Source organism: Hyperolius riggenbachi, chromosome 9, assembly GCF_040937935.1.
Source record: "Hyperolius riggenbachi isolate aHypRig1 chromosome 9, aHypRig1.pri, whole genome shotgun sequence".
Lineage (NCBI taxonomy): Eukaryota > Metazoa > Chordata > Amphibia > Anura > Hyperoliidae > Hyperolius > Hyperolius riggenbachi.
The window spans coordinates 236,009,946-236,029,549 of record NC_090654.1 but is presented as its reverse complement, the minus strand read 5'-3'; positions in this window follow the sequence as shown (position 1 = coordinate 236,029,549).

The window sequence follows — 19,604 nt, the reverse complement described above, 5'->3', positions numbered from 1 at the left end:
CCGCGCTCTCCTTGTTCATCCTGTGAGTTTAAGTGGATGGCCTTGTCTTGGTAGGTTTACAGTTGTGCCATACTCCTTCCATTTCTGAATGATCGCTTGAACAGTGCTCCGTGGGATGTTCAAGGCTTTGGAAATCTTTTTGTAGCCTAAGCCTGCTTTAAATTTCTCAATAACTTGATCCCTGACCTGTCTTGTGTGTTCTTTGCACTTCACGGTGTTGTTGCTCCCAATATTCTCTTAGGCCTGGTGCACACCAAAACCCGCTAGCAGATCCGCAAAATGCTAGCAGATTTTTAAATGCTTTTTCTTATTTTTCTGTAGCGTTTCAGCTAGCATCTTGTGGTTTTGTGAAACATTTTTGGTGTAGTAGATTTCATATATTGTTACAGTAAAGCTGTTACTGAACAGCTTCTGTAACAAAACCGCCTGCAAAACTGCTCTGAACTGCCGTTTTTCAGAGCGGTTTGCGTTTTTTCTATACTTCAGAAACGCCTCCGCAATCCAAAAAATGCCTCTCCCCGTTAGAGTGCGTTTCAGCAAAACACCTCCCGCTCTGGTGTGAACCACCCCATTGAGATACATTGACCAAGCGTATCTGCAGCCACAAGCGGCTGCAAAAACGCCAAAAAAAAACAGCTCGGTGTGCACCAGCCCTTAGACAACCTCTGAGGCCCTCACAGAGCAGCTGTATTTGTACTGACATTAGATTACACACAGGTGCACTCTATTTAGTCATTAGCACGCATCAGGCAATGTCTATAGGCAACTGACTGCACTCAGATCAAAGGGGGCCGAATAATTATGCACACACCACTTTGCAGTTTTTTATTTGTAAATAAAATTTGGAATCATGTATGATTTTCGTTCCACTTCTCATGTGTACACCACTTTGTGTTGGTCTTTCATGTGGAATTCCAATAAAATTGATTCATGTTTGTGGCAGTAATATGACAAAATGTGGAAAACTTCAAAGGGGCCGAATACTTTTGCAATCCACTGTAATGTAGCAGCCTAATGGTAGTGTAAATTTACATATATCAAAAGAAAGAGCAATGAATTTCATGTCAGGGTTTCCAGGGGGTCCATACTAGTGATGTCGCAAACTTGAAATTTTCGGTTCACAGACGCGAATTTGCCACAAACGTTCACGAATCGGCAAATCATGCGAACCGTCCGCCACAGACTTCAACGGGCAAGAAAATTCTGAAACCTTGTTTCTGGCCACAAAAGTGATGGAAAAGTTGTTTCAAGGGGCCTAACACCTGGACCATGGCATGCTGAAAGGGGATCCATGGCAAAAGTCCCACCCAAAATTACGTTGTTTTAATCCCTAAAGGGCAGAAATTACAGTACATTCCTAAATTTGTGGAATAAAGGGCTTTAAAATGTTCAGCATGTGTACTCGTCGATCAGGTAGTGTAAGGATTATGCCCAATTCACACTGACAGACGAAACGCCACATTTACTGCCACATAACTGCGTATGGACTCCCTAGAAACTCCATGGAAGTGGAAGCTTTGGCCAGGGATCGCTATCAGCCGCAATATGTATAAAGATCCCTGGCAACGCCGACGTTTTAAAGCACGATAGAGATTAAAACACGACTTTAGGTCTACTGCGTAATTTTTTGTGGGACTTTTGCCATGGATCCCCCTCCGGCATGCCACAGTCCAGGTGTTAGGCCCCTTTAAATAACATTTCAATTAATTTTGTGGCCAGAAAAAGTCCCTCTAGGTTTAAGAATTTGCTTGCAAATTGACGTTTATGGCAGTTCGCGAACGTTTGTGGGGAATTTGTGTTTGCGAACCGAAAATTTCAAGTTCGCAACATCACTAGTATGGACCCCCTGGAAACCCCATCATGAAATGCATTGCTCTTTCTTTTGATATATGTAAATTTACACTACCGTTAGGTTGATACATTATCTGTCATTTACAGCATTTAAATGTATAGTTTTTTTCGAAATGTGATTTTAAAATCAATTTTCTTCAAAACTATAAGGTCTTTTTGCTAAATCTTTTTTTCTTCTTATACCCACTGTTCCCTAAAACTTACTCTGAAAATTTGGTGATTCTAGCTGGTAAGGTGGCTGTGCTATTAACCGTGAAATTTGGCAGTCATTAAGCGAAAAGTTTCGTAAATTTACATTAAAATCTAGAGAGCGAAAACATAAACATTTAAGCTTATTTTTACAAAAAAAAAAATCTCGAACACGAAAATGGCATTTTCGATGCGAAAATGCCTTAGGTGAAAATTCACAAGCAACACTTTTCTCAAGGCCTGGGAGGAGGCGTGTGATACCGCAGACCAACCTTTGGGCTGGGAAAATATCTCCTTACACACAAGAGCTCGGTAAATACTCTTATTCAACAGAAGGGCTACAAAGTTCTCACCAGATGGTACAGGACACCCGACAAACTTCACGCTATTTTCCTTTGCTGCACCAACCTTTGCTTGAGATGCTCTCAGGCCGTTGAAACTTTTGAGCATGTTTGGTGGTATTGCCTAAAGATTGCAATCTTTTGGGAATATATTCATTACTGGGCCAAAAAGATCTCAGGCATCTCGGTTCCATTTAAAATTGAGAGGTATCTCCTCCACTCCACTCCAACTCCCTTTCATTAAAGTCTTATAAAAATTCTCTTATGAAACATATTATTGACGCTGCCGGATCTCTCATACCACGGTGTTGGAAGTCTCCCTTACCACCCAAGTTGATTGATTCACCTGCATTGATTTCATTCAGGATATGGGAGATGTGAAACATACCAAACTTACCAAACTAGATAAAATTGCAAAATTTGTGTCTACTTGGGCCTGTTGGACTGACTTCCAAAGCACTACTGATTATCAGTGCCTCTTAACATCTGGATAGCTGGATTTGGAAACTCTTCCTCTTCCCGCTGTATCCTTATTCCTTCATCATCCCACCTTTCCTCGCTTTCTGCTGATAACCCCTTTTACATGAGAAATCTATTCCTTTTCACAAACAGACCATCAGGGGGCGCTGTATGACTGATATTGTGGTGAAACCCCTCCCACAAGAAACTGAGGACCGTGGTACTCCTGGCAGTTTCCTGTCTGTGAACCTTGTTGCATTGTGGGAAATAGCTGTTTACAGCTGTTTCCAGCTGCCAAAAAAGCAGCAGCAGCTATAACACCTGCCAACAGTAAAAATGTCACCATGTAATAAATGTCAGAATGTAAATCAGGGATTTAAAATGTTTTACAATGGGCAAACACTGACTAAATCATTTATACATAATTATTGTAAAAATAACGCACTTTTTATTACATTATTTTCACTGGAGTTCCTCTTTAAGTGTCATTTTAAAGCACACCTGACCCGAGCCAAAGCTGCCTAAGATAAGCACATAGGTCTGTTCATGCTGGATCCACATTCCTCTGTGCACTGTCCTCTCCTCGCTCCCCCCGATCCCTGTAATCAGTCCTTGAGAAATTTGACTTTCAGCTAAAGGCAAATTTTCAGACAGGATGAGGCAGGCTTGCTGCAATGTTTCTTCCTATCACATAACCCCCCCCCCCCTTCCTTCCTTTTCTCCGCCCCATTCACTCCCCTTGGGGAAAATGTGGGAATGGGGATGGTGTGAGGGGGTGGTGATAGGAAGGAATATTTAGCCAATAGTCACATTTTTCAAGGCATGATTATAGGGACTGGGGAGAGGAATGGACATTGCACAGATGTACATGAATCCAGCATGAACATAACTCTGAGCTTGGCTTAGGTGGCTTTATCTCGGGTCATGTGTCCTTTAAAGGGAACCTTAGTTGAGAGTGATATGGAAGCAGACATGTTTACTTCCTTTTAAATAATGCACATTGCTTGGCTGTCCTGCTGATCCTCTGCAGCTAATACTTTAAGTTAGGGCAAATTTTTGGCTAAATTGCTCCCAAGGCAAGGGTGTCAAAATGCCCCCTCCCCCCCAATGGACTTGAGAACGTTATTTGCGATGTGGTATTTGGCCCCCCAGTATAGGTATAGGTGCCCCCAGTATAGGTAGCCAAGTATAGGTGCCCCCTGTCTAGATAGCCAGGTACGTACTCCTGGCAGTTTCCTGTCTGTGAACCTTGCTGCATTGTGGGAAATAACTGTTTACAGCTGTTTCCAACTGCCAAAAAAGCATGCAGCAGCTACATCATCTGCCAACAGTAAAAATGTCACCATGTAATACATGTCAGAATGTAAATCAGGGATTTAAAACATTTTACAATGGGCAAACACTGACTAAATCATTTATACATAATTATTGTAAAAATGAAGCGCTTTTTTTATTACATTATTTTCACTAGAGTTCCTCTTTAAGTCAGGATTTTGAAAATACTATTCTTTTGTTCATTATAGGAAAAGGTTACATTTTGTTGTTCATCATAAAATATACTATGTATTAATTTTCTTAAATATGCCGAGTTCCAGTTTTCATATGCTAATTCTGTTTCTCAGTTGTTTATTGTGTTTATTCAATAAAGGCTTTTTTTTGGAAGGGAAATTCCTCTCACATCCTGTGGTGCCAATTGAAAGTAAGCTGTCATAGCACCAGCCCTGTCAAGAAGCCATCTGAATAATATAATTCAGAGGGCAAGATCTAGGGGGGCGGCACCGGCGACAGTACTTACTGTAATATGCAGACTGGAGTACATTTATCTGGTCCATCGCCATGTCATCTCCTCTTCAGCACTACAGCCTATCACCATGCAGCAGAGTCTTTCTGTTGAATCCAGACCCATGTCATGTGACATCCAAAAGAGATGAATTCACTTATTCAAAATTGAGCAAATAGACATGTCCAGGCTTTCCATGTGCACTGCATGGATCATCAACAAAATAGAAACAAATGCCGACACTGGCATTTGCTTCTGTCATGTGACTTTGGGAGCCTATGGAGAGACGCTGGCAGCGCACCTTTCTAAGGAGGTGAAGGTGGGAGGGACACATATACTGGCTGGACTTTTTGTGTGTTGGTCTTTAGGTAAGCATCTGGCAACAAAAAGTCTAGAACTGGCTCTGCTTAAAGTCAACTATGACATAGACAGCATTGTATAATTTTAAAGGAAACCTGAGATGGGGCAGGAGAAAAAAATTATACATATATGGGGCTTCCTCCAGCCCCCTCCAGGCTGATCTCTCCCTCGCCATCCTCCTGTGCCATCTGGATTTTCTGCAATTCTCTCCGGAGAGTCGTCTGGTCTCAGGCGTACTGCACATATGTGGCCCAGCCATGCGTGCACCTCCAGTGTGCTCCGGTCACTGAGAGCATTCAGTGCAAAAGGCGCAGAAGGCTCCCAGCCATGGGAGCGCAATGGGGTAGCATGATGGGGGAGCATGCACAGCCAGACTGAATTGCAGCCAGGCAAGGGCGTAGGAGGACGGCAAGAGAGCGATCAGCCTGAAGGGGGCTTTAGGAAGCACCAGGTATGTATAATATTTTTTTTTTTTTGCCCCATCTCAGGTACACTTTAAGGACTAAAGGAATCTGTTCTGCCAATGTTTAATGTTGTCGATATACCTATTGGATTGATAACCTCACTTCAACTGGTAAGGTCATTAAAAGAGACGAACGCTGGACACAGGATGAGTCTAGGAGTTGTGCTGGCGAGACAGGTGAGCATGCAACACACACCAGGGACAGAAATTGAATGAAATTGGGTGCCCATGTTGCGGTATTGTTATCCTCCAGATTCTATAATTATGACCGAATTGGCCAAATATCCAGTAATGAAATGAAATGTCAACCTAACACTATCAGAGTTATCTGAGTTTCTGTAGTTTGTTTGATGAACAGTTTGTTCCTGTTTTTGTACAATTTTGGCATCAGATGATTACAGTGATTTCAGGCTGAACACGGTAAACACAGACCACATTGAGAGCCTAATATTGGACAATTATATAGTTTAAACATACCATCAGGTGATGTTATGCATTTGCTTCAGTTGATTCTAAGGTTAGTGTGTTCTAGAAAATTAATTTAATGGTTCAGATTTTATCTTTTAAGCAGCGTCATTTAAACAGCTTATATCCATAAAATTAATTTTAGAACATTAACATTTAAGGAACCTTGGTGTCCTGAGGAGGCGTGACTACACGCGAAATAGCTGTTGACACAGGCATTCTGTAACCTGTTGTTCTTATCAACCGTGCTTGAATAAACTACCTCTGCATTGGAGTGCCGGAGTCCGTTATTCTTCATTTCAGATTGCATTAACATTTAAGTGACTGACTATTCTATTAGCACATCAAAGGAGGTACGAAGGGGCCAATAACACTGGCTCCATGCTGCTCCTTCTGTCATGTCACCACTGTGAAGGATTGAGGAGAAGCCGCCGCTTGTGCTGACAGTGAAGCGGCGGTTTCCGCGCACAGAGCAGCGGTTTCCTCACAGCAACATGCATCTGGGTTATCTGGACCTAGTAGTGCACACAGATGGAGAGCTACGTGCACGCGCGCCGCAAGACAGGCTCTTTATGCCAATAGGAGAAGGGTCAGCTGATCGGGACGGTCAGCTGACCCCAGCTCAGCAGATGATTGGTTGATGGGAGCTGGGCGGCGCTGAGGAGCGCTTCACTATATATATCTCTTACTGTTCAGTTGCTGTTGTCTGGCGTTGCGAATACCTATGTGTTAGCACTCAGACCTTAGTCAGATCCTTCAGTGTGGTGGAACCAGGAGGACATGGGAATCCACACTTAGCCAGTTTACTGTGTATCATCTGTGTTATACATTAGACCAGTTCCAGGGTGTAGAGACCACGGACCTCACACCCAGACTAGGGAACTTGTGTTATCATTCTGTTATACTTCAGACTAGTTCCAGGGTGTAGAGACCACGGACCTCACACCCAGACTAGGGAACTTGTGTTATCATTCTGTTATACGTCAGACTAGTTCCAGGGTGTAGAGACCACGGACCTCACACCCAGACTAGGCATTGTTTGATATCTGTTATGACTTTGCTTTCCTGACTATTCTTCTGATCTCTGATTCGGTACCTTGCACTTCTGATATTCTGTTGCCAAACCCTGCTTGCCTTGGATACCGAATCAGCCTTCTGTCTTTGTACTTTATCTGTCTGTGTGTTGTCGACCAGGCCTGCCTGACCTGTCTGACTGTCACCCACCCCTGGGGTGCTCAGTCCTCCTGCAGGGGTCCCCTGCTTTTCAGAGGGCACTGCTGCATACCAGTCAAGGTCTGCTCCCTCCTGGAGTTCCTGAATGCAGTAGAGTCTGTTTCTACTTATTGGACCACCTGCTACCCCGGTGGTCCGATCCATACTGTTACACCAAACACTTACACGCTTCAGGTGCCCAGAGGTTAGCGATATATCTGTATTATCGGTGATTCTGCAGATCATCAATAATCAGGTATATATCTGTATTCTTGGTGATACTGCAGATCGCCAATAATCAGATTCTCTCTGTGTGCTGACACCCATCGTTACAACCACTATGTGAGATTATGTTCCTTTCCTGCTAATAACTTGACTGAAATCTCACATTCTTTTACTTGACAGAGACAGAGAGCTTGAAAAAGATGAATTATTAATGTGGGTTTTGTTTTAAAGGAATCAGTCCATCCAAATGCGATATTTCAAATGCTGCGTTGTTGTTGAGGGATCTCGAAAACTAAAAGACCACTAGTGTTTTAATAAGAAGATAACTTGTAGGGTAAAAAAATTATGCAAATGGTCACTCACACATGTGGCTCACCTTAAAGGCAACCAACCACCAGCAGCAGGCAGCATGGTAGTGTAGTGGTTAGAACTCTTGCCTTGAAGTGCTGGGTCCTTGGTTCAAATCCCAGCCAGGGAATTATCTGCATAGAGTTTGGATGTTCCCCCTGTGTCTGTGATGGTGGCTTCCTCCGGTTTCCGGACTATCCACAAGGCAGTCATAGGGGCCTGATGGATTCTAGCTTCCACCAAACCTTACTAAAAAAGCCAGTAATTATCAGTGGTGGGCCAAAACTGTAGGGCCCCATTTCATCTTAAACTTTTTCTGCCCACATCTCAAAAACATACAGATAAGTTAATTGGCCCTAGACCATACATGTCAAACTCCGGTCCATGGGCCAAATCTGGCCCTCAGAGCCATTAAATTTGGCCCTCAAGTGGGTTCCCCACTTTGCATTATGTTTGGCCCACTCTAAACCACCAGGGAAGCTATATTGGAGGTGAAGCCCTAGAACACCAGTGAAGCCGTATGGGGGAGATAGGGGGAAAGAACTAGTCACCAAGGAACTGTACAGGGGTTGGAAGGGGGCCATTAGACATCAGGGAACTGTATAGGGTTTGGAGGGGAGCCATTAGACACCAAGGAACTTTGTAAGGGAGTGTAGCCACTAGACATTAAGGTTGGCCCGCAACTAGGTCCCAGTGTACAATTTTGGCCCACTTTGTATTTGAGTTTGACACCCCTGCCCTAGACTATGATACATGCAATACACTATATAGACATATGACCATGGTAAGGATTAACTTTCAGAAGGTGAAAAAGGAACACCAAGAGCCCAAAATAGTGTAGTACGTTCAAGAAGCAATTGGTAGTAATAAGGTGTATAAGAGTTTACACGCACCAGCGTGGGTTACCACAAAGGCAACCACTGTATAAGTGGGTGGGGATGTTATGACCCCACTCAGGTTAAGAAATCGCTCTCTGTAGATAGGAAACGGCGTAACACCCCTCTCCCAGGGGTGGACTTAGCAACATGAAGAGAAGCTTGAACAGTGTAAAAATATTTAAAAGCCGTGGCAGTGGTGGGCTTACCTCCCCAACAAGTAAAACACAGACTGTGTTGAATAAAGTTCAACAAAGATACAGTTTATTTAAGTACACCACAATGCAATGCATTTCGCAGGTTCTATCCCACTTCATCAGGCAATCAAAGGAGTCAAAACTAATACAAGTCAGGGTCCAAGCCAAGCATCTCTGTGCTCACATTAAAATACTTTTAAATGGAGAAAACATAGTGGACTTACCTTCCACAACAAAATACCTCAATGAAGGTCAAAAATGTCTTAGGACACTATGACGAGGGCCCTTATTCAATAAATTCTGATTCCTAAGTTTTCTGTCAGATGATATTTTCACACCTTGTCAGTTGTTTTAAGCCAGCAAGAAAATACTTTTTCACCTACTTTTTGGTACTTTTTCAATTGCAGAGTGCTGAAAAATTATTATAACAGATGAATAATTATCTCCTAGGAGACAACTTAGGAAAATACAAGGTGAATTGAATAAGGGCCAACAACGTGTTTTGAAGATTACAACCCCGTTCTTTTAATCGTTTCTTAATTTTTAATGTAATTTTGGTGATCTTTCTTAAAGATTAACAATGCTACTATAGATAACTCCCACACATCTTATTTGCCCAGTTTTCCCGGTGCCACAACATTTAAATTATTATGTCCCTAGTACAATGTGTGGCGATAATATATTATTTGGAAATAAACGTGTATTTTTTCTGTTTGTCCCCTATCAATAATTACAAACCCTTATTTGCTAAAATAACAGTAATATACCCTCATTATGTACATATTAAAAAATCTCAGGCCCTAAGGTAACTATGTATTTTTTAAAACTGTCAATTTTTTAACGTGTTTATATTTGGTAGCTACAGGGGAGTGGTTAGAGGGTTAATAAGGTTTTAATAAATAAATAATTTTGTAAAAAAAAAATGTAAACTTTAATTTTACTTTTTGGCCACTAGATGGTGCTATGCGCTATCCTGGAAGTTACCAGGAAAAACTCAATCCTTTTTTGGGCCCTGTATACATGAAAGACTTGCTGAAACTGCACCACACCTCTCACAAACTCAGATCAGCAGGATCCATAAACTTGATCACTCCCAGAGCAGTGGCGGACACAGGCAGCAGTGGGCCCCTGTGCAAAATATCAATTGTGGGCCCCCCTGACCTGCGGTGCGCGAAGCGCGGCGCGGCAAAAAACGGACGGGCAAAAAATGGGTGTGGCAATGACCGGATAAGGGCGGAGCTAACTGTAATTTAAAGTGATCCCGGGGTGAGAGTGATATGGAGGCTGCCATATTTATTTCCTTTTAAACAATACTAGTTGCCTGGCGGCCCTGCTGATCTATTTGGCTGCAGTAATAAACTGAATTACACCAGCAACAAGCATGCAGCTTAATCTTCTCAGTTCTGACAATATTGTCAGAAACCCCTGACCTGCTGCATGCTTGTTCAGGGTCTATGGTTGAAAGAATAAGAGGCAGAGGACCAGAACGGCAACCAGGCAACTGGTATTGCTTAAAAGGAGAGAAATATGGCAGCCTCAATATTATTCTCACCTCAGGTTCCCTTGAAAAGTGCAACGCAAAGACAGTGGGCCCAAGTTTTGGTGACCCTTTCCCCAGAAAATTCACATAATTGTGCAGGTTTTCTCAAGAAAATACACATAATGTGAGCAGATTTGCCCAGAAAATACATTCAATCATGTCGGCAGATTTGCCCAGAAAATACGTGCAATGATGTCGGCAGATATGCCCAGAAAATACGTGCAATGATGTCGGCAGATATGCCCAGAAAATACGTGCAATGATGTCGGCAGATATGCCCAGAAAATACGTGCAATGATGTCGGCAGATATGCCCAGAAAATACGTGCAATGATGTCGGCAGATATGCCCAGAAAATACGTGCAATGATGTCGGCAGATATGCCCAGAAAATACGTGCAATCATGTCGGCAGATATGCCCAGAAAATACGTGCAATCATGTCGGCAGATATGCCCAGAAAATACCTGCAATCATGTCGGCAGATATGCCCAGAAAATACCTGCAATCATGTCGGCAGATATGCCCAGAAAATACCTGCAATCATGTCGGCAGATATGCCCAGAAAATACGTGCAATCATGTCGGCACATTTGCCCAGAAAACACATGCAATCATGTAGCAAATTTGCCCAGAACATACATGTAATCATGTGGCAGACCTGCCCAGAACATACACGCAATCATGTGGCAGACCTGCCCAGAACATACACGCAATCATGTGGCAGACCTGCCCAGAACATACACCTGCTAAAATAAATAATAAAAAAAAACATTTACTCACCTGCAGCAGCAGACCTCCTGTCCCAGCCTCCATCCGGCGCGCAGCTCCCATGGGTGGTTGGGTGGATAGGTAGCCTGGTGGGTAGGTAGGCAGCCGGGAGGGTAGGTAGCCCTTAGCCGGGTGGATAAGTAGCCTGGTGGGTGGCTAGGTAGCCGGGTGGGTAGCCTGGTGGGTGGCTGGGTAGGCGGGTGGGTAGGTAGCCTGGTGGGTGGGTAGGTGGGTGGATAGGTAGCTGGGTGGGTGGGTAGGTAGCCTGGTGGGTTGGTAGGTAGCCGGGTGGGTAGGTAGGTAGGTAGCCTGGTGGGTAGGTAGGTAGCCGGGTGGGTGTGTAGGTAGCCGGGTGGGTGGTTAGGTATCCGGGTGGGTAGGTAGCCGGGTGGGTGGGTAGGTAGCCGGGTAGGTAGCCGGGTGGGTGTGTAGGTATCCGGGTGGGTAGGTAGCCGGGTGGGTGGGTAGGTAGCCGGGTAGGTAGCCGGGTAGGTAGCCGGGTGGGTGTGTAGGTATCCGGGTGGGTAGGTAGCCGGGTAGGTAGGTAACCGGCAGGGTGGTTAGGTAGCCGGGTGGGTAGCTAGGTAGCCGGGTGGTTAGGCAGCCGGGTGGGTAGGTAGGTATCCGGGTGGGTAGGTAGCCGGGTGGGTGGTTAGGTAGCCGGGTCGGTGGGTAGGTAGCCGGGTGGGTGGGTAGGTAGCCGGGTAGGTAGGTAGCCGGCAGGGTGGTTAGGTAGCCGGGTGGGTAGCTAAGTAGCCGGGTGGGTAGGTAGCCAGGTAGGTAGCCGGCATGGTGGTTAGGTAGCCGGGTGGGTAGCTAGGTAGTCGGGTGGGTGGGTAGGTAGCCGGCAGGGTGGTTAGGTAGCCGGGTAGGTAGCCGGGTGGGTGGTTAGGTTGCGGGGTAGGTAGCCGGGTGGGTGGTTAGGTAGCGGGGTAGGTAGCCGGGTGGGTGGGTAAGGTAGCCGGGTGGGTGGGTAGGTAGCCGGGTGGGTGGGTAGGTAGCCGGGTAGGTAGCCGGGTGGGTGGTTAGGTAGCGGGGTAGGTAGCCGGGTGGGTGGTTAGGTAGCGGGGTAGGTAGCCGGGTGGGTGTGTAGGTAGCCGGGTGGGTGTGTAGGTAGCCGGGTGGGTGGGTAGGTAGCCAGGTAGGTAGGTAGCCGGCAGGGTGGTTAGGTAGCCGGGTGGGTAGCTAGGTAGCCGGGTGGGTAGGTAGCCGGGTGGGTAGGTAGCCAGGTAGATAGCCGGCAGGGTGGTTAGGTAGCCGGGTGGGTAGCTAGGTAGCCGGGTGGGTAGGTAGCCGGGTGGGTAGGTAGCCAGGTAGATAGCCGGCAGGGTGGTTAGGTAGCCGGGTGGGTAGCTAGGTAGCCGGGTAGGTAGCCTGGTTAGGTAGCCGGGTAGGTAGCCGGGTGGATGGTTAGGTAACGGGGTAGGTAGCCGGGTGGGTGGGTAAGGTAGCCGGGTGGGTGTGTAGGTAGCCGGGTGGGTGGGTAGGTAGCCAGGTAGGTAGGTAGCCGGCAGGGTGGTTAGGTAGCCGGGTGGGTAGCTAGGTAGCCGGGTGGATAGGTAGCCGGGTGGGTAGGTAGCCAGGTAGATAGCCGGCAGGGTGGTTAGGTAGCCGGGTGGGTAGCTAGGTAGCCAGGTGGGTAGGTAGCCGGGTGGGTAGGTAGCCAGGTAGATAGCCGGCAGGGTGGTTAGGTAGCCGGGTGGGTAGCTAGGTAGCCGGGTGGGTAGGTAGCCAGGTAGGTAGCCGGCAGGGTGGTTAGGTAGCCGGGTGGGTAGCTAGGTAGCCGGGTGGGTAGGTAGCCAGGTAGATAGCCGGCAGGGTGGTTAGGTAGCCGGGTGGGTAGCTAGGTAGCCGGGTGGGTGGGTAGGTAGCCTGGTTAGGTAGCGGGGTAGGTAGCCGGGTGGGTGGGTAAGGTAGCCGGGTGGGTAGCTATCCGGGTGGGGGGCCCGACTCCTATCCTCCCTCACTCACCTCGGGGCCCCCTCCCGGTATGCGCTGCAGCCGGCGGGAGAGCAGAAAATACAGGAAGTCTCCGGCCGGGGCTGCAGCAGACGCTAGAGGCACCTGCTGCTTAGTTTCCGATATGTCTCCAAGTTGGAGACCAAGCGGCAGCTGCCGCCCCGGCCGGAGACTTCCTGTATTTTCCGCTCTCCCGCCGCATGAGGGGGGGGGGGCGAGGTGAGGGGGGAGGACAGGAGTTGGGCCCCCCAGGTTAAAAAAATAAAACATAAAAAAAAAAAAAAATTAAATTAAAAAAAACCTGCAATACTTAATGGGCCCCTGAAGCAGCGGAACTTCAAGGGCCCTCGTGCGGCGGCACGGCCTGCACGGCCGTATGTCCGCCACTGTCCCAGAGTGCACCTCAAAACCTTTGGAGCCAGAGCTTTCTGTACTGCTGCCTCTACCCTTTGGAATTCCCTACCACACCCAGTAAAGACAGCTCCATCCCTGGAGTTATTCAAATTTAGACCTAAAAAAGCCACCTGTTTAGCCTGGCATTTGCAGACTTATAGAATTCTTCCTCTGTACCACAATTTACCAATCAACCAATTACTGGTCTGAGCCATGCTTATGCTCCTTGTGCGAATTACACTTTTATGAATCAACATGTCTTGTGATTCGAGGCATGTTGATTCATTCACAGGGGCTTCAATTGGCTTTGGGAAAACATGTTCCCCTTCACCAATCGATGCCTCAGTAAGTGCTACTGAGAACGAGTGGCGGGCGCATGTGCACACACCCATCCCAGCAACACTAGACATGTATACACATCCAGAGTGGCTCCTATCTGGACAACTATAATGTACTTACTGTAGAATACTTGGGCTGGAAGGTGTGGATAGTGCTGCCAGTGAATCACTCACCCGTGTCACGGCAGGCGACCGCTGCTAGTACCCCCTTGGTACTCCAGATCATAATGGCCACCTTCTATTCTTCTGGCCTTCACATCCTTCTCCTGGCAGGCCGACACTCCTGGACTTCAACCTCTTGACAGGCTCCAAGCTTTACCTCCTACACTATTAGAGAACTCAACCTCCTCTGCTATTGGCCAGCAAAAATCAAATCACTATTTATAAAGAAGAAACCACACACCACATTTGCTTTGCAAAGTTTCTCTGTTCAAAATTCTGATTACAGAAGTATATAATCTGCATTAATCCAATATACAGGGGTTGGACAAAATAATGGAAAAACCTAACATTTTGGCATCATAATCTTTGAACATGTTTTAAGCAATCAAAACTTGACATATGTTTTTTTTTGTTTATTATTTTTGTTATTTGATATGTTTAACTAAAATAATTGTTTTTTACAGATATTTAAAACAAACTTGGTTATAATTTATAAAAATGGCAGATCCCTCAGACTTTCAAAGAGGCCAAATTGTTGGTGCTCGTATGGCAGGCGCTACTGTAACAGAAACTGCCCGAATGTTTGGCATTTCAAGAGAAACTGTCTCAAAAGTAATGACTGCCTTTGAAAGAGACGGAAAAACGTCCTCAGCAAAGCACAGTTGTGGCAGAAAGGTTGAAGTTGTCTGAAAGAGACCGTCGGACTCTAAATCGAATTGCTAGAAAAGCCCGGAAGACCACGGCTCCTAAAATCACTGCAGAGCTGAATGAACACCTACAAAACCCAGTTTCCACAAAAACTGTTCATTGGAAGCTTCACAAATCTAGATTCCATGGAACAACTGCAAATGGAAAACCTCTGCTCTCAAAGACAAATGTTTCAAAGCGTTTAGAGTGGTGTAGAAACCACCAGAATTGGTCCCTCGAGCAGTGGAAATTGTGATTTTCTCTGACGAATCATCGTTTCCTTATTTCCTTACCTTATTTCCGACCTCTGGCCGAGTGTACGTTTGGAGACAGCCGAAAGAAGCATTTCATCCAGACTGCCTTCTCCCAACCGTAAAACATGGCGGGGGTTCTATGATGATCTGGGGTGCTATTTCTTGGAAATCCGCCAGGCCAATGATTTCCCTTCATGGAAGAATTAACAGCCGAGACTATTTAGGAATTTTGGGCAACCAAGTTCATCCTATGGTTCAAGAATTGTTTCCAGAGGGGAATGCCATCTTTCAAGATGATAATGCCCCAATCCATACAGCTAGAATTGTTAAAGAATGGCACATGGAACATTATAATGAAGTTGAGCATCTCATCTGGCCACCACAATCCCCAGACCTCAACATTATTGAGCATTTATGGTTTTTTTTAGGGATTCAAGTAAGAAGTCGATTTCCACCGCCATCGTCTCTAAAAGAACTGAAGGGTGTTTTATTTGAAGAATGGGCTAAAATTTCTTTGGAAACAATTCACAATTTGTATGATTCAATACCTTGGGGAATTGAGGCTGTAATTGCCGCAAAAGGTGGACCTACACCATATTTAAAGATATTTTGTTGATTATCAAGGTGTTTCCATTATTTTGTCCAACCCCTGCATATACAACAGTATAGGTTGGTCAATCCAATGGATACCAGAGCTTAAACATATTGCAAAAATGGGGGTGCAGGCATGTGCAGAAAGCAGTCTGCATGCCTACCACTCCCCCTATTCTCCTCCCCTCCGTTTTCTCCCAAATGTCTCTCGCAGCTACTTCCGGGTCGGCCAGTAGTGCACAGGTGCTGGCCTCGCTGTGTGCATCTTTGATCAAGGGCTAGATGCTTAACATTTGTGATCATTGAAAATCAGTGGTGCTCATCCAATATTCGGGTATCTGAACTACCCAGATAATCCAAACTTTTTATCTGCATTCGGATATCTTTGTAAATCCGAATAGTACTATCCGAGTAAATTTGGATTTTCCATGTGAAATCCGAAATCTGGGCGGAGAGTTAGTTAGGAAATCCGAGCAGAAGCCATCAATGGCAAAAATCCCTTTCGGAGGCATGAGAGAGAGAGAGAGAGAGAGAGAGAGAGAGAGAGAGAGAGAGAGAGAGAGAGAGAGAGAGAGAGAGAAAGAGAGAGAGTTTTGGAAGCAATTTAAGCCATTTCCAGGCCACTTCGGGTTTTCGATCCGGATATCCGAATCCGACCGGATATCCAGGATATAGGGTTCGGATATCCGATTCTGCTCTAATACCAAAAAGTTCGGATTCGGATATCCGATTCGGATCCGGATATCTGAGTATCCGGATCCGAATTCAATTCGGATTTTGAAAAGGGGTATCCAAGCACCACTATTGAAAATTGCTGCAGTGCCAGTAATTCCATAGGATTAGTTGTGCAGCAGCGCTTTACTGATCTCCGGCAATCAGCAAAGTGCGAATTGCAGGTAAAAAGTGCCTGACTGAAAATGAGGCCTTACTCATCCCTCCCCGCACACCAATTAAATCACTGGCAAACGGAGGGGGCTATTCCGGGTGTCTGGAACAACCCCCCTGCACTGAGCTGTGTATTCAGCCAGGGAAGCGAGCCATAATATAAACAGCCTCATTCTCCCTCCCTTCTTACTTCTGGTGCCTCCCTCCAGCTAATAGAATGAGAAAGGCAGCCGAGCTTCCCCCACAAGAAGATGCAGCTTGCAGTGAGAGAATGTTGATTCTGGAGTCCTGGACTCTTCACAGCACAGAAGTGTCAGACATGATGCAATTAGAGGGCAGACAAGCTGGTAAATATGCACAGCATGATGCAGAGCTTGCCTGGACTCAGGGTCCGTGGGCAAACATCTGTCTGGTCTCTCCCCATTGTTATAATGACTGCATGTGTGGATAAGGTGTTAAACAAGTTGAAAAGTTTTTGACAGTCCCTAGACTCCAGGAGGGCTTCTTTCTGACTTGTGTGGGAGACGGGCAGGGACAGGAGTCCGATTACAGGCAAATAACCTGTCTGATGTGGGACTGCAATACAGATAAGTTCTCTGCTCCATCTCAGGCTATTCTCAATTTCTCCACTCCTCTCTCTGGGCTAGTGCAACGCCAAAATGACAATAGCAATCGCTAGCAATTTGTGAGTGTGATTTTGTGAAGCGATTTTCAGAGCGATTTTTGAATGAATCGCTCAAAAACATGCTACATGCAGTATACATGCAATTTTGAAAAAGTCACAATGCTGCTGTGAGAACACTGTCATAGGGTAACATTAGCCAAGCGCTTTTTAAATCACTGTTGATTTGAAAAATGCTCAGAAGCACTCTTGGTGTGCACCAGCCTCCTTCATTCACCTTTGTTTCCCTCTTCTCCTAGTGCTGGCTGGCTGTGTCTTCTTGTCATACAGGAAAGCTGAATAAAAGTGCAATTCTGGTGAGGCAAAATATTATTATTTAGTATTTATATAGCGCTGCCATCTTCCGCAGATGCATATAACCCTGCATCATATGGCTTTTGCTTGCGCTATGTGACATTATGTGGCATATTCCACTGAATTGTCCAAGCTAAGTCTATCTCCCGTTCCTCCCTCGGGGAGTTCTTCCAACGCTGTACCCCGTTCAAATTTGCTGCTACCAGAAGCCCTCAGAAACACTCGTGCCCTTGAGTACTTCCAAAGATAGGCAGCTCCGTAATATGCCAGCGCACTTTTGTGCATGGGCAGTATGGAGCCACCTGTATTCGGAAGCACTCGAGGACATAAGTGCTTCTGGACCTTTCAGGAATCCCCCCCCCCCCCTTAAAAATCCTGCGTTTGCCCCTGTAAATAGCCAGCTGCCGGGAGATCTGGGCACATCATACAGCCGATTAGTGGTGCTCAGCAGAGCTCGAATATTCGAGTAGCTCGAATATTCGAGCTCTTTTTCAGCTATTCGAGCTCGGTATTCGAGCTCCGAATAGCTGGAGCTATTCGAATGGGCTATCCGAGTACACTCGAATAGCCCATTCACTATTCGAGCTATTCGAGCAACCCGGCGCTATTCGAGCTCGGTACCGAGCTCGAATAGCGTCATAGCCCAGATTGATGTCCTTAGAGCCAATCAGAGGGCTCCCAGGCCCTCTGACGGCAGCCAATCACAGAGGGGGACCCTGGCCAGCCCCTACCCTATAAATAGCGGCCGCCATGTTCCGTTTCTCCGTGCTTGCCTGAGACTTGTACAGAGAGAGAGTTGCTCCTTTGTGCTTTGGCTTAGCAAGAGCTCTATTGTGGTCATTTACCTAGCGTTTTTGCTCACATACACCTCCTATACACACCTATATTGTTGTTAGTTAGATAGACATTGTATTTTAGTTAGTAGCTTGTGTGTTACATTAGAGACAGGCAGCTGCTGCAAGCTTACAGGTTTAGGCCTCAGGGGGGCCTTGCCTCTGTGGGCAGCTGTCCTCTGTTTATTTCTCTCATCTATACCAGTATTTCTGCTGTCCTTTACTAATAGTATTGTAGTTATACTGTACTAGGAGTAGGACACTCACTGACTGTCACTGTTTATAGGCTACTAGCTAGCTCCTGCGTGTGTGCACTCACTCACTGTCTGTGTGTACACACACTCTATTTCCTTCTGATTACTGATAGATTATTGTTAGTTAGTTGTACTTACTTACTACTTACTCTTACTGTACCCGTAGGGACACTCACTGTCACTGTTCATATAGGCTACTAGCTCCTGCGTGTGCGCACTGCACTCACTGTCTGAGTGTACACACACAACACACACTCTATTTCCTTCTGATCGCTGATTGATTATTGTAATTAGTTAGTTCTACTTACTGTTACTACTTACTCTTACTGTACTAGGAGTCTAGGACACTCAGTCACTGTGTTCATAGGCTACTAGCTCCTGCGTGCGTGCACTCACTGTCTGAGTGTACACACACAACACACACTCTATTTCCTTCTGATCGCTGATTGATTATTGTAATTAGTTAGTTCTACTTACTGTTACTACTTACTCTTACTGTACTAGGAGTCTAGGACACTCAGTCACTGTGTTCATAGGCTACTAGCTCCTGCGTGCGTGCACTCACTGTCTGAGTGTACACACACCCACACTCCATTTCCTTCTGATCGCTGATTGATTATTGTAATTAGTTAGTTCTACTTACTGTTACTACTTACTCTTACTGTACTAGGAGTCTAGGACACTCAGTCACTGTGTTCATAGGCTACTAGCTCCTGCGTGCGTGCACTCACTGTCTGAGTGTACACACACTAAATTTACTTGTGATTACTACTGATTATTGTAACTGCTAGTTGTACTTCCTGACTGTTACTACTTACTTACTGTACTAGGGGACACTCACTCAGTCACCTCACCAACCAACCCACTCCATTAAAGTACCCCACTTTTCACCCGCCCTTTTAAAAAACTTTTGTCTATACGCCCAAAACATTGAAGATGTCTGGAAGTGGCAGCCAGCGCGGTTTGGGCAAGGGGAAGGGCAGCAAGGGAATCAGGAGGAGAGGGAGCAGCATTGTGGCAAGCCGCGGCCGCGGGCGCGCCACCATGCACAGTTCCGCAGCAGCAGCAGCAGCGTCAGTGGCTAACATTCCTCCCATAGCCACTGGCCGTGGACGCCTTGGGCGCCGCCCAGCAGGAGCATCTGCAACTCACGCTGCAGAGACACAGCAGCAGCAGCGTGTAGCACCTGCTCCCATTTTC